Below are 17,018 nucleotides of genomic sequence, written 5' to 3'. Positions count from 1 at the left end.
AACAACTTGTATTTATAATAAACCATTCATTCTTATTTTAATTGTTTCATAAACAATAAATAAACTTAAGTAATAAAACAATTTAATTACTTAGTACGAATCTTATTTAATCGAATTACAATAAGATACGTATTCTTACTCACAAAATCATTTGTTCAATTTTAAGGAATTAATTAACTTGTATCAACATACAATTAATTAATTAATCAATTAAGAGTGTTATCCCAGAGGTATGACCTTAAGGGATCAACTGATCACCACCGTCATACGACAGTAATGTCAAACTCTAGTCAGCCAATCATTACCGATTAATGTGGATCATTTGACAATAAAATATTACTATCCCTCAGCATTCTTAATATGAGATTTAAACATGTGATCGCATTATTGTCGAGGACACATACTTCAACAAAACTGTCATATATATTAATTATTGTTTGGTTCATATCTATCTATCTATCTATTTATATCTATATATAAGTATAATAGAATAATCACTAAACCCTAATTGTACTGTTGGAGCTTGTGTCCTCCACAAATTAGTGTGATAACATTAATAAATCTCTTAAAGGTTCACAAGGGTATACTTCGTATTTTAATCAGTTGATTAACGATTACCTAATAACGGTTGGCTTGTTAGAAAGTTTGACGTTATTATCATACAGATGGCGGTGATCAAATGGTCCCTAAAGATCACACCTATAGGATGTGTTTGAGAGATGTGGTTATAGAAATATAATCACATTGATGCCTTATATGACTAAACAGTTAGTCAATGTGTTGATGAGACAATTATTTAATGAAGATTAAATAATATTAGTTGAGACAATTAATCACAATTCGTAAATTGAATATAATAAGTTATATTTAATTAAATGTATGTAATGTTAGCTTGGACGAATTAATCTGTTAATTCGTAATTAAATGTAATCGGTTATATTTAATATCAACAAGATGAATGTGTCATAGTGGTAATAGTGAGGGTACTCAAACCAAGAGGTCATGGGTTCGATCCTCACTAGATGACAATTTACACATTTTATACATTTTTGGAATAACCGAAAAAAAGAGATATTAACTCTCCTAATTTCGGTAAATGGGCCGAGAATATTAGGAAGAAAAATTCTACCCTAATCTCCTCCTCATACACGGTTAAAGGGGAAGGGGAGTGAATTTTTCTTAACCTAATTTTTCACTCATTCTCTTGCCTCTCATCTCTACGAAAAACACAAAAAAACCTAAAAATTATTTAGTTAATTTTTGGATCGATTCTAGCATAATCAAAGGGCATTTCTCATATCGTCTTGGGTGCAACTGATAGGCGAATATCTACTTTGATATTGTTCTTAGGCCGTATTTGCTAGGACCGAAGGTTATTTCTTAATCCTTTACAATTTTGTTTATGCAATTTAATTGTATGACTAGTTTCATCATTATAATTCGTTATAGTCCTTAAAATTAAAGGGATGCATACAGATAAATCCCACAAGTGGTATCAGAGCCAAGGCCACGAATTTTAATTTTGATGATTTTCATAAAATTGTTTGTAAACAATAATTAGGGTTTGCGAGAAAAAAATGTAATCGGTTGGATTTTTTTTTTAGCCGTGAAAATTTTTTTTCGTTTCCGTACTGTTCACGGATGAACAGTATTATTAAAAAAAAATAATATTTTCTGTTTTTTCTTTCGGTTTCTCCTGAAAAACCGATTAAAGTTTTTTTTTGCGGCTGTTTTTGTTTATGCCGATTTGAAAAGCATCCGAGAAAAGAAAATATTTTTTCCTGTTACTGTTCACGTGGTTACTGTTCACAGAGGACAGATTTAAAAAAAAAAAAAATTTTTTTGTCTTGTTTCGGTTTTTACAGATAAAACCGTGTACAATATAAGAAACGAACTGTTTTTATTGTTTTTTGCTGTTTTTGCCGAAAAAGAAAAAAAAGGCTTGTTTTGTTTTTTTCTTGGTTTAGCCGAGACAAATAAAAAAAAATAAAGGATTTTGTTTTTTTTGTTTGTTTTGGCCAATTAGTTATTGTGAAACGGTTCACAATTTAAAGTTACCATATTATTTTAAAGCAGTTTAAAATTTGATGGATTAAATTCATATTACAAGTTTAATATGAATTAAGATTAAATTTAATGTGATTAATTGAGGAATTGTCACTTAATTTGATTTAAATAGGTGGTTTGGATAAAATTAATCAACATAATTAAGGAATTGTGTCATGTATGTTTAATTTATTTTTAGTTGATGCATTTTATTTTTGTTGAATGAATCGTTGAATGAATTTATTTACGTATTTTTTTGCAATCGGTTATAATTTGTAATACTTAGTGTGGCCTTAGTCAAATTATGTTTTCGTAATGAAGGAAACATAATTTTTTATGTAACTATGAGATCTCGAATCTCCTTTTTTTTTTCTTTAGTTTTTGGGTTTTGAAATTAGAATGTAATAAATAGGTTTATTATGTAAATTTATTTATTGTAATTTTCAAAGAAGACTAAAGATGGAGATTGGAGTTCACTCCCGCTGCATGGATCAAGATGGAACATCGAGACAAGCTTCTCGGGTCCAAGGATGGATTCCAAACTTGTATTTAATGTTCATTTTGATAGGATAGGCCACACTAGGACTTTATTATTGCTTTTACGTTTTTCATTCCTATTGCTTTTCATTCACATGATAGTTTATGCATCATATACCGCCTAAAACCAAACCACCTACTACTAAAATGCATGAAAATTGACTCATATAAGTTGTATGTTAGTTTTCATGGACATACAGATGTCACAGACTTATTAAGCCATCACCTTAGTTTATTCATTCTCGCATGCTAGATGATAGTTCACTTAAAATGAATTAAAATAAAGTTGATGGGATCTTCCTCTAAAACGGAAATTGAGACTAGTCTTTATAAGGGCAAACAACTATGAATCCCTTCTTCGTCGGTAGGCATAATATGACCCCTTCTACGTTGGGTAAGTAGTTGTGTTGACTTAGTTTACCTCAACATCATAGTCCGAAGAGTTTCTCGTGATTATGATGGACTAAAGATAGTATTTACAGAAATTTATCGACCAAGAATTCTAACGGTAGAATTAGCTAAAAGGTTAGCTTATCAATTTGCAGATAATTGAGTCTTGGGATCATTTATATAATTCTTGAGGGAGGTCAATTGTATAAATGTTTTGAGTCTTCGCGTTATGACAGTAGTTCATTAGACTTAAAAATATAAACGATGCACATGCTTATTATTTTATTCTTCTTCTCAATGTAGAACACGTATATTTTGATAATACTATTACAACTAAATGGCTGGAAATAACGCAATCCCAATGCCTAGTGCCACACTTGGACGCGAGTCTGGCGAAAGCTTTCATGGACCACATGAATCGGTCCACGCGATCAAGAATGATGGGTCCAACTTTGGATCGGGAGGCGGCACTACGGAATGTCGCTATTGCGACGGTAAGCTCAAGTACTTAATTGAGCCAATACCGGTCAACCCAGTCCCCAATGCAAGAGTCAACGAGTCACTCGCTTATAGTGACTTTGTTATGGAAGCGGGTGCGATAAAGAACGTACTCATCTTTGCAATGGAAACCAATTTGCAGAGACGCTTCATTGCTCAGGGTGCAAACAAGATTTTCACCACGCTCACTAACGAGTTCTCAAAGGCACCAAGAATCGTTACTTATGAGCATACCTGTCGCTTCTTTGATGCGAAACTCCAGAAGGGCCAACCGGTTAGCCCACACATTCTTCACATGATTGAGAATGTCGAGAAGCTGGAGGCACTTGATTGCAAAATCAGTGAGAGCATTGTCATTGACCGCATGCTTCATTCTCTTCATGATGGTTTTGCCCTTTTCAGGGCGAACTACTACATGAATGACTTGAAAAAGAGTCCTCATGAGCTACACTCCCTTCTCGTACAGACCGAGAAGGATATGAAATTGAGTGGGAGCATGAAGCAGGATGTTCTCACGATTTCCAACAAGGGTAAAGGTAAGGGCAAGGCTCATGGCGACCTAGCTGTAGGTAAGCCAAAGTTTAAAAAGCCAGGAAACGGTAAGAGTGGGCCCGGTGAGACTAGTGGCTCACAGGGCAAGGCAAAGAGCAAGGGCGGTGACATTGAGTGCCACCATTGTCACAAGACTGGACATTGGAGGAGGAACTGTCCCGTCTACCGCGAGGACATCAAAGCAGGCCGCGTCGTTCCTGTTGGTATGTCATCTTATATTCATATGATTGAGATTAACCATGCAAGTTTCGGAACTTGGGTACTAGATACTGGTTGTGGTTCTCATCTGTGTAATCATTTGCAGGGCCTAAAGAACATCATACCTCTCGAAAAAGGTGATGTGGACCTGCGAGTCGGGAATTGAAGTGAAACTCTCAAGACTCAAAAATGACTCAATTTGGACAGTGTTTTGGACTGTTTAATCGTGATAAAAACGACAAAAAAACTCAACAGAAACTCTGAGGACTGCAATCGAACAGTCGACAGAACTGTTTAAACCACGATTCCAGAACTCTACAATCGAATAGAGTAACGGATGTGATTGGGATATGACTTAACCTAAGCTAAAAGCCACTAGATTAACCCTAAAGGATAATTTCAAGCACACAGCAAAGAAAATACCCGACTCTAAGCACTAAGCAAAAGAGGATTTCCCAGCACTAAGCAAAGGAGATTAGTAGAAATCAATGTTTCTAACTTGTGTTTGTTCATTCATCAAATTCTGAATTTTACACTAAGGAATGCCTTGCTTTTATAGGCCAAGCAAAACAATCCTATCCATCCATCCAACCTAGAAATCTAACGGTCCAAAAGACCCCTAGGAAACCGGTTTCAAAAGGTGGCCCTAAGCCTAACAAAAGTTCTTACACAAGTTAAAAATCTTAAAGAAAAACAAGAAAGTAAACTAATAAGGACAATGATTAATTAAAACATGGAGTAAACTCATTTGGAAGCTTCAAGGGGGTCCGGCCAAGCTTGTGTAAGAGTGGTAGAGCAACAAAAGGAGCCTTGAGGATGTCTTGGTTAATTTAGGAAGGGTGAAAGGGACTTGAAAGCGACCCTTGTACTTGCCATTGCAAACCGTGTAGCTTTAGGTCCACCGGTTTTGTTCTTTGCCTTTCTCTATGATTATCACCTTCCCAAGACATAGGCTCTTGGACAAAAATACTCTAAACTCCTCATGGAAGGTTTCTAGGCCGGAAAAGGACCCATGTGCTTAGACGGATTCCGATTTGGACCCTATTTCGGATAAGGGACCAAAACCGGGTACAAGCATGCCTAAGGTGACTCGTTTTGCTTCAATCTCCCCTTCTTGAAAAGGATTTGCCCTCAAATCCTCGGCATCTTCATCATTAAGCTCTTCACAATAAGGACTTAAAATCCCAACATCAAATGTGACATGAGTTCCAAAGAGATTAACCTTGTATTTGTTTGGTCCAATTTGATTGACGATTTTGAATGGACCTTCTTCATGAACCATGGATGATGCGTGTTATTTATATGATGTTTTACATCCCATTTTACACGCATTTCAGAGCTCATTCTTGTAGTTTATGCTACATTTCTCCCTATTTCCGTCTACTTCCGTATTTTGTACATTATTGCAGAAATGTGGAGAATTCAACGGGAAATCAAGCCAAATCCGTCCCCGAGTAATCTGCATTGCAAATGACGTAAAGGAATTGCTTAAGGAACGAGCTTGGTGCGCAATTCAAGGCCCAAAAGACAAGTCCACGAGTTAAAAGAAGTCAAGTAGCAGCTCATCCAGTCGATCGACCGTCACCTTCAGTCGATCGACCAATGTTCGGGTTCCAGAAGCTATTATTTGCTGAGGAGCAGTCGATCGACCAGCCTTGTCAGTCGATCGACCAGATCGCTATTCCAGATGTAAATTAAAAGACCGTGAATCTTGAAGCCCGTGAAGTTTAGGTTTAGGAAATAAGGTGTTACGTTGATTGCTATATAACGTAACATAAACAATCAAGTTAGACATCAGTTTTCTATCCAAGTTTTTATCACAATACAAGATTTTTTTCGGTTTTAGTTTATTCGAGTAATTAGGGTTTGGAACATCGGTTAGCATTGGATTTTCTGTTCTTGTTCTTAATCGTTCCTCCGAATCTCGGTATTCCTTCCTCGCCTAATTCCATTTTATTGTTTTACTTTCTTCATTAGTATAAGATTTGCTAGATTAGTATCCCGAAGCCATTTATCGTTTTATCGCTATTTGTTATTTACTTTAAGCATGAATTCAGTAATTGCTGTTAGTTTTATTGTTGTTTTTACCTTTAGCATGAGTAGCTAATTCTTTAGTGCTAGGATGTAGGCGATTTACGGCAGAGGCGGTATTAGATTAGAAAGGACTGTTTCGCGTGTTGGTCGATCGACTGACATTGCCAGTCGATCGACTGACCTCGTAGGGTTTTATATTCGTTTTAATTGTTTTAATCTTGTATTTAACGAATCGAATGCATGCGACCAGTTAGATACCTATTTTGTGACTGACCCATTAGATCGAAAGATAGGGAAGGTTATTAGACCATCAATTAAATCGACTAGACTGTGCTAAGATCGAAAGATAGGTATAGTTTAGACCGTTAGTCACTTTTCAGGACGAGAGTTAGTATTAGTGACATTAGGGACCTATAGCGAGATCGAAAGATGCTATTTGTTAAGAGTGGACCGAGAGGACCTCTTTATTTCCCGCCTTACCTGTGTTTGATTCAGACCGACTTAGTTTGCTGCCGCCGAAGCTATAACGAACCAATCATCCTAGTACCCCTCTTTTATCTGTTTAAATCGTTTATTTAGTTTATTATCTTTGTTCACCTTTAGCTATAGACCAATTCAATTCAACCCCCACAATAGTTACCTCAGACTGAACATAAATCAACTAAAGTTTACAACTGCCTCCTTGTGGTTCGACCCTGTTACCACTAGCCTAGGTTAGTCTTAATAGGAGATTATAAATTTTATCTTTAGTACTCACAACGACGGGTATCAAATTTTGGCGCCGTTGCCGGGGAGGCAATAGTCCTAATTTTAGTTGTTTTTATTTTTAGTCTTTCTTAGTTTAAGAGACATCTGTTCCTTAAACTTTTCTTATATTCTTTTTGTAGTTTCTTCTTATGCGCAGATCACAGGGTGGAGAATTAGTACCATTGAACCCTGAGCTTGAAAGATCCTTGCGCGAGTTGAGACGAACACAAAGGGTATTACCGACAGAGGAAGAGCTGAGTACTCTGTCAAGCTATTACGAGAACGATCTGTTCGAAGAAGACCCATAGTCTTCACCCGTTTCCACTTCTTCAGCCGAGACAGTTACTTCTCCGGAAATTCCAGTCATGGCCGAGGAAGCAAGTATAGCTAGTTATTCTGAGCCGACAGCCGACAATTTATACAAGGGGTTCGAATTACCAGGAGATGCCAGGAAATTCGAACCAAAGCCTGCCTACATCACTATGGTTGAGAGAAACCAGTTTGGGGGAGCTGCAAATGAAGATGCAGCTAAACATATTGAGACCTTTATTGACTACTGCTGTTCCATACCCCGACCAGCTGGCGTGACCCAGGACCAAATCAAGGAGTCCATGTTCATCTTCTCCCTTCGTGATGCTGCAAGGGAGTGGTATAGAGATCTGGACCGAGCCGTTCAAGGGATCACTGATTGGAATACATTGGCATTAGCGTTCTACAAGAAGTACTTCTTCTGCTTTCAAGGACGATCGCTATTAGAGCTCAAATCACGGGCTTTAAACAAGGGCCAGATGAGAATTTCCATGAAGCATGGGTCTGATTCAAGAAGTTGGTGCGAACCATACCACACCATGGGTTCGAAAAGTGGAGTTTGTGCAATCATTTCTACAATGGGTTGTACGATGATCAGAGGGCCATTTTGGATGCTGCAACCAATGGAAGATTCGCTGAAAATTTGGGAGCAACCAAGGGGTGGAAGATCATTGACGATCTAGCTACCCACAAGGCCGAGTATGGGAATTCTAGAGGGAACCAGAGGAGAGCTGCTGAATCTTCCTCTGTTGCTGCACTTGAGGCTCTCACCGCGAGATTTGACAAGTATGAGCTAGGAGGAGCTTCTAAAGGTGGGATATACCAAGTCAATCTTTGTGTCGACGGTCCCTTCGTCTCGTGAAAGGTGTGGAGGTGAGGGCCATGTCTCGAAAAACTGCCCTAGTCCCTTCGAATCTTGTGCTGCCTTTCAACACTATAGGCAGACCAACACCTACTACGAGCCAACCCACCCAAACTTGAGTTGGAGGAGCCAAAATGTCCTTAACCCAACTCAACCTCCGCAGCAGCAACCCTATGTGCCTCCTCATCAAAAGCAACAAAGAATATCGAAACCTCCTTATGTGCCGCAACAAAGAACAATCACGACTCAATTTTCCGAGCTCAAGAATCATTCTTGAAGGAGTCCCAAGCAAGAGAGGCCGGGATGAAGTTACTAGAGAGCCAAATTGCTCAACTGGCTAGTAAAAGTAACACTCGAGCTCCCGGACACTTACCCACTCAACCCGAACAAAAGGAGACCCAAAATGCCATCACTTTGAGGAGCGGGTCCACCCTTGATGGTCCTGCCATGGTTGAGGATGCTGTTGGAAAAGATGAGCCGGAAACAAGTCAAGAGAAAGCTTCAACGAACAAATCAAAGAAAAAGCCGTCTGCCAGGTACTTCAGTCGATCGACTGATATACCTAGTCGATCGACTGAAGCACGGGTTACAGGAGCTTCTGGAACTGTACATCTCAGTCGATCGACTGAGGAGAGTGGTCGATCGACTGAGATCGCTGTTGATGCTGAAGAATTTCGTCCTTTAATGCCAAATAACCTACGAGACCACTTGTTTCGGGGAACCACCGTCCCGAAAATTTTGGGGCAGACCCGAGTGCTGATGGGTCAGTCCCGGCCCCGAAGTTCGACCCGATGACGGTTAATGGTTCTCATCTGAGACGGTCTGAGGAGGGGTCTAGCTTCAACAAAGAGAAGGTGACGGACTTTCAGCCTGAGTCCAAGGATGCCGGTGCGCGTGAATTGGAGGAGAGAGCCAAGGTACTCCTTACAGCCCCATATCCGGAGAGACTCGTGCCGACCAAGGAACAGTATCTTTCAAGAAAGTTTGAGAAAGTTATCCGTAGTCTGAATGTACAAGTCCCTTTCCTTGAGTTGGTCAACCAAGTGCCCGCTTATACTAAATTTATGAAACAACTGTTGTCCAAAAAGCGGTCACTTGAAACAGTGCACACTGTCGCACTTACTAAAGAGTCTTGTTCTTATCTGTCTCACACTGCGCCCCATAAGTTAGAGGACCCGGGTAGCTTTTCTGTCCCTTGCAAAATAGGTACCTTCTCAATTGAGAAGGCATTATGTGACCTAGGGGCTAGTATAAGCGTCATGCCCTTGAGTTTAGCTAGGAGGCTTAAGTTGACCCGGTTTGCTATCACGGACATGACAGTTCGATGGTGACCGATCTACGGTCGAGCCTATAGGAGTCCTAGAGGACATACCCGTCCAAATAGGGAAGTTTTTCTTCCTGTTGACTTTGTTGTCCTTGACATGCCTGAGGATGCCCATATACCTATCATCTTAGGAAGGCCGTTTCTGCACACTGCTGGTGCAGTCATTGACGTAGGCTCTGGAACTTTGACCTTCAAAGTTGGGAAACATTCTATTATTTTTGCCCAACCTGCTAAAAAGAAGGACCCCATGTGGCTTGTTACATGTAATACGGTTTTAAAAAAGAAGTCGTACTTTGTGCTCCCTGAATTGCTGTCTCTATTACTACTTCGCATTAACCTCTCCGCCCCGCATTGGGAGCAAAATGGAGGAAGAATCATTGTGTTTTAGATAATGCAGAGCTGGTTTGGGGAAGGATGAGCTGCAGTCACTCCACACGACAAAGCCTATCATTCAAAGAGGAGGTCTTGGATGCCTAAGCTATGGGACCGATGAGGAAGTGGAAGATGAGTCGATCAAGGTGAGATGGTCTCGATTTGAGTCCGATGATTCCAAGGAAGTCCTTGATTGGGGAGGTGACGAAGTTGATCAGCTGAGCTCTCCGACTGTTGAAGCTAAGAAGGGTGTAGCTGATAAGATGAGCACCATTGAGGCTACCTCTAGTAGCCAGAAGCCAACGAAGTGGGCCATACCGTGGTCCTTCTTGATCAACTATTAGTTGATCGATTTCGTTATAAACTTTTCTTTATTTGCTTTGTTAAGACAATTTTATTGCTTTTTGTGTGCGCGAAAACTTCGCTTTTATTTTATTTGCTTAGGATTTTTAAGTACTTTAGACTTCGTTTTGGGTTTGCGCAATTCTTGGACGCGTTTTATTGTGTACTTGCAGGTATTTAGAGCTTGTTAGCTCAAATCATTGAGCAAAGACGAAGAAATAAGGAGTACAGCAGTACCTTCAGTCGATCGACTGGCCATCATGGTCGATCGACTGAGTTGCGATTTCCAAGAGCTTCTGTTCCTGTTCATCTAGTCGATCGACTGCCTCTATAGGTCGATCGACCACTTCTCTTCTTTGACTGCTTCACGACCTCTCCCCCGCTTTGTGTTTGGTCGATTTGCGGACTTAAGGGAGTTTTCTACTCCACTTTATTTTCTGTCAAATTATTTATTTCTTCTATTTTCTCATTTGTGCATAATTTTACCGTCTCAAAATTGTTTTCTCAGTCTTATGCGTGGTATTTTCTGTCTTTCAGGCACTCTTATTGGTAGCACTGCTAGCTACTGAAACCTCCTAGCTCACGCTGGTTTGGGGAGGTTTCCTCTCCCGCGCTTAAAGTCTTGTGAGTTCCTGATTTCTTTCCTTCATGTCTTGTTTATTTATTTTCTCGCAAATTCCCATTTCCCTTTTCTTCATTACATGATTTTGCACAATGGGGACATTGTGCGATTTGGTTTGGGGAAGGGTTTTGCGTCGCATTTCATTTGCTTGCATTCACGTTTATTTTTTGTTTTGCATTTGTCTTTTTCTCATATATATAAATCAAAAATCAAAAAAATTGAAAAATTTCAAAAATTTTTATAAAATGCACGTTTATTTTAGCATATAGGTCGAGTCGGAACGGTAGTATTTCAAGGATGATTTTGCATTTGCACCTGTTTTGCCTGAGCCTTGCTTGATTAACATGTTATTAGTAGAATCGTAAATGCATATCTACGAGTTTTCGTTAAATTATTTGCTGGATTTGAGACTTGACTTAGAATTTTGGCAAGCTACGTCATACTTTCTGAGAATTAGAGCCTATAACTGGTGACATTCATGACCAGTTCATCTAGGATGAGAGTAGTACTCCTTATGAGACATGTTTCCTTAATTTGCATGAATATGAATTTGATCTACTTAATACCTGTATGCATTCGGTTTGTGGTTCGTTGACACATGTGGTAGAGGTTTCCTTTTCTCATTTTACCCATAAGTTTCACACTGCAAAAAATACCCCTTTTTGTCCCATTACTACATCCTACATTTAGCCTGTCCTTTGTCAAGCTAGTAGTTTGTGTTTTCGGGATTGCTACTCATTTTTGGTGGCATATGCTCTGTTGAGATGACGGTTGGGAAATGAAATAAAGGAGGAAAGAAAGAAACAGAAAGAAAAAAGAAAAAAAATTGAAAAAAAATGATTCGGAAAAGAAATGAAAAAAAAAGGGTTCTGTACTGTTCAAAGCAGTCGATCGACTGCCACACATGGTCGATCGACTGAGATTCGAAAAGAAAAAGTCAATTCGCATAATTTAATCCTTATCTTTTGGCGATTTTTGCTCCCATGTTTCATTTATATCCTATGGGGAGTTTATTGATTTGATAGTTTGGAGATTGTGAGTTTCGTGCTTGCTATAGCACTGCTTCATTTGTTTATGAGCAAGAAGCTGGATGTTGCCACATGGTTCAGTTTTGGTACTAGCTTGATCACCTGTACCTCCACTTTACCATAAAATGTTTTGCCTCTTCTTACCCATACCTCACATATCCCATATATACCTCGGCATGTGTCATTGGTCATCTGTTTGGTTGGAATGCGTATGTACGGTCGTAGAGGTCGTTTTCATATTTTATTGCTGGCATGTTTTCATAGGTCGTAGTTAGGTGAGAGTCACTACAAAATTAATTCTTTCTATCTTACAAATATTTACCTGTACTTATTGAGTGATTTGAGCGACCCGCGAGAGTCCAATTTGATAAGTCTCTATAGTCAAAGGTGCAGCAGTTTTTGACGACTTTATAATTCGTTTGCATGATTCACATTACTAATTGATTGTTGGTTGTGCATTAAATTGGTTTGGGCTTAGCAGTTTGCATTTCGCTCTGAGATTGAACTCGTTCCATTAGGTCATTAGATCGAGTCTAGTTCTTGCTTAGGGACAAGCAAGGGTTTGGTTTGGGGAAGTTTGATGCGTGTTATTTATATGATGTTTTACATCCCATTTTACACGCATTTCAGAGCTCATTCTTGTAGTTTATGCTACATTTCTCCCTATTTCCGTCTACTTCCGTATTTTGTACATTATTGCAGAAATGTGGAGAATTCAACGGGAAATCAAGCCAAATCCGTCCCCGAGTAATCTGCATTGCAAATGACGTAAAGGATTTGCTTAAGGAATGCGCTTGGTGCACAATTCAAGGCCCAAAAGACAAGTCCACGAGTTAAAAGAAGTCAAGTAGCAGCTCATCCAGTCGATCGACCGTCACCTTCAGTCGATCGACCAATGTTCGGGTTCGAAGCTATTATTTGCTTTGAGGAGCGATCGATCGACCACCCTTGTCGATCGATCGACCAGATCGCTATTCCGGCGTAAATTAAAAGACCGTGAATCTTGAAGCCCGTGAAGTTTAGGTTTAGGAAATAAGGTGTTACGTTGATTGCTATATAACGTAACATAAACAATCAAGTTAGACATCGCTTTTCTATCCAAGTTTTTATCACAATACAAGATTTTTCGAGTTTTAGTTTATTCGAGTAATTAGGGTTTGGAACATCGGTTAGCATTGGATTTTCTGTTCTTGTTCTTAATCGTTCCTCCGAATCTCGGTATTCCTTCCGCCTAATTCCATTTTATTGTTTTACTTTCTTCATTAGTATAAGATTTGCTAGATTAGTATCCCGAAGCCATTTATCGTTTTATCGCTATTTGTTATTTACTTTAAGCATGAATTCAGAATTCTTTTAGTTTTATTGTTGTTTTTACCTTTAGCATGAGTAGCTAATTCTTTAGTGCTAGGATGTAGGCGATTTATGGCAGAGGCGGCATTAGATTAGAAAGGACTGTTTCGCGTGTTGGTCGATCGATCGACATTGCCGATCGATCGACCCGACCTCGTAGGGTTTATATTCGTTTTAATTGTTTTAATCTTGTATTTAACGAATCGAATGCATGCGACCAGTTAGATACCTATTTTGTGACCGACCCATTAGATCGAAAGATAGGGAAGGTTATTAGACCATCAATTAAATCGACTAGACTGTGCTAAGATCGAAAGATAGGTATAGTTTAGACCGTTAGTCACTTTTCAGGACGAGAGTTAGTATTAGTGACATTAGGGACCTATAGCGAGATCGAAAGATGCTATTTGTTAAGAGTGGACCGAGAGGACCTCTTTATTTCCCGCCTTACCTGTGTTTGATTCAGACCGACTTAGTTTGCTGCCGCCGAAGCTATAACGAACCAATCATCCTAGTACCCCTCTTTTATCTGTTTAAATCGTTTATTTAGTTTATTATCTTTGTTCACCTTTAGCTATAGACCAATTCAATTCAACCCCCACAATAGTTACCTCAGACTGAACATAAATCAACTAAAGTTTACAACTGCCTCCTTGTGGTTCGACCCTGTTACCACTAGCCTAGGTTAGTCTTAATAGGAGATTATAAATTTTATCTTTGGTACTCACAACGACGGGTATCAATGGACTTGTTCTTCCCATGCTTGAGGACCCTCCCCTTGCACGGATGAACCCAAACACGATCCCCAATTCTGAATTTCATGACTTGCTTGGAGTTCATGGACCCTTCCTTATCGACAATGAATTGAACATGATGAATGAGCCCTTGTTCAACCCGTTTCTTGGCACCATTTCCTTCCTTATTTGTGTGAACACTCTCCTTGACTGTTCTGATTATACCGCCTAGGCCATGGACCTTGTGCTCATCTTCAATTGAACTTGGAGTAAGGTGTGCAGAATAGCTACAATGCACACCATCATGGACATTTTCGGTTTGGATATTGTTGAGGATCTCCTCTTGAACCCGTTTCTTGATCCTAGCTCTTTGATTGTTCAAGTAGGCACTTGCCTTGTCCTTGCCTTCATTCCCAATTGGACTAGAGGTGAGAGAGACGGGATGATGAACTCGCACCCTACCAATGGTACTTTCGGCTCCAATCTTGACAAAGAGCTCATCTTGGACTTGATCATTGTCATCACTCCACTTGGATTCTTCTTTTACATTTGAACACTCCCCTAATTTGTCTTTCAACTTATGGACACCATAGTCGAACCAAGGATTTTTAGGGACCTCGACATTCATTCTTGGATTAGCCATTGGAGGAGCATTTTCATGGACCTCGACTCTTGTTTGAACCGTATTAGTGAACGGCTCATCTTGTTCCTTGGACACATGCTCGACATTAGGTGGATCATATTGAAAGAACTTGTTTAAATTTTGTACCATGCTAGGGACTGTTTCATCTTGCTCCTTGGATACACCCTCGGCAAAGTGAACATGAACACCTTTCTCATTGCTCTTTTCGGGGACCATTTCGGCCTCTTTGATTAGCATCACTTCTTTGTAAGGCTCAAGCATGGAGGGTGGTGGAAGAGGTGCTAGAGTGATCTTCCTCTTGTCAAACTCAAAGGAATAAGTGTTATCCTTTCCATGATGCACCGCACTCTTATCAAATTCCCAAGGTCTACCAAGTAGGAGATGGCAAGCATCCATAGGTAGGACATCGCAAAGGACCTTATCAACATAATTTTTGCCAATGGAGAAAGACACTAGGCATTGTTTATCAACCTTCAATTCGTCTCCCTTGTCAAGCCACCTCAATTTGTAAGGACATGGATGGTTTTGGGTGGTTAAGGAAAGTTTCTCAACAAGGACACTAGAGGCCACATTAGTACAACTACCTCCATCAATGATTAGGTTCCAAACTTTCCCTCCAATGGTACACCTAGACCTAAAAAGTTGTTGTCTTTGATCCATTTCCAATGGTTGAGCACTCAACACTCTCCAAGTGACTAGACTCATCCCGGAATCTGGCAATACTAACTCCTCATCCTTGGTTTCCTCGGTTTCCTCACCCTCATCACACACAAGAATCTCATCCTCTCCCCAATGAACCACTTCAAAGCTACTAAGGGCTCTTTGAGTTGGACACTCTTTGGCAAAATGACCATAGCCTTGACATTTGAAACATTTTTTGAGGGGTAAGATCTTTCTTTGTGAGGATTCAATGCCTTTTCCTTTGTCAAGTGTGGGGGTCACGGTTGGGGTGTGGGTTTCTTTGGGTTTGGTCTCGGCATAGGTAGTCTTGGTGGTTGTTTTGGTCGGCAATTTTGAGTTGGAGGATTTTCCCTTGCCCAATTTTTCCACCCTTAAAGCCAAGTTCACGGCTTCATTGAAAGACCACAATGGTTGCATTCGGACTCTATTAGCAATTTTATCATCCAACCCTTCGACAAATCTAGCAATTTTTTGTTCCGGTTTCTATTTCATTTCACATTGCAAAGTGAGTTGTTCGAAATCCCTAATGTAAGACTCAAGTGGTTGTTGATCTTGTTTTAGTTGAGTAAGTTTAATGAACATGTCTTGAGTATACTCTTTGGGAATAAACTTGTCACTAAGCTTCTTTTTCAATTTTGACCAAGATTTTATGGGTTCTTTACCATCTCTCTTCCTTTGGTTTTTCATGTTTTCATACCAAAGAGATGCATAACCTTTGAACTTTAAAATAGCAACCTTGAAAGACTTGGCATCCGAGTATGATTTAAATTCAAAGACTCTTTCAATTGACCTAAACCAATCTAGTAAGTCATCGGGATTTAAACTACCATGAAAGTCCGGAATTTCTACCTTTAGGTCTTTAGGATGCTCTTCATGCTCGGCCTCCATGAAAGAACCCTCTTCATCCGAGTGCAAGTCCTCCTCTTCATGTTCGGCTTCGTGGTTTCTTGTTCCAAGCCCTCGGCCACGTCCTCTACCACGGCGAGGTGGATGTCTTCCTCGGTCTCTTGGTGGTGTTGGAATGTTAGCCATGATAGCATTGAAGGAGTCTATCATTAGGTCGCATTTCTCGGAGAGTTGTGTTACTTAAGTCTCAATTCCAAGTAGCCTTTCTTCACTCATGGTTGTTTTTGTGTTTTTGAATGTAGTTGAGGTTTTGTGGACTCACAAGAAGGATTACTAACACAACAATGGAATTGTGTTAAACCTTTGCTCTGATAACCAATTTGAAGTGAAACTCTCAAGACTCAAAAATGACTCGATTTGGACAGTGTTTTGGACTGTTTAATCGTGATAAAAACGATAAAAAAACTCAACAGAAACTCTAAGGACTGCAATCGAACAGTCGACAGAACTGTTTAAACCACGATTCCAGAACTCTACAATCGAATAGAGTAACGGATGTGATTGGGATATGACTTAACCTAAGCACAAAGCCACTAGATTAAGCCTAAAGGATAATTTCAAGCACACAGCAAAGAAAATACCCGACTCTAAGCACTAAGCAAAAGAGGATTTCCCAGCACTAAGCAAAGGAGATTAGTAGAAATCAATGTTTCTAACTTGTGTTTGTTCATTCATCAAATTCTGTATTTTACACTAAGGAATGCCTTGCTTTTATAGGCCAAGCAAAACAATCCTATCCATCCATCCAACCTAGCAATCTAACGGTCCAAAAGACCCCTAGGAAACCGGTTTCAAAAGGTGGCCCTAAGCCTTACACAAGTTCTTACACAAGTTAAAAATCTT

Source organism: Silene latifolia, chromosome 7, assembly GCF_048544455.1.
Source record: "Silene latifolia isolate original U9 population chromosome 7, ASM4854445v1, whole genome shotgun sequence".
Lineage (NCBI taxonomy): Eukaryota > Viridiplantae > Streptophyta > Magnoliopsida > Caryophyllales > Caryophyllaceae > Silene > Silene latifolia.
The sequence above is the reverse complement of the archived record's forward strand: the minus strand, read 5'-3'. Positions refer to the sequence as shown.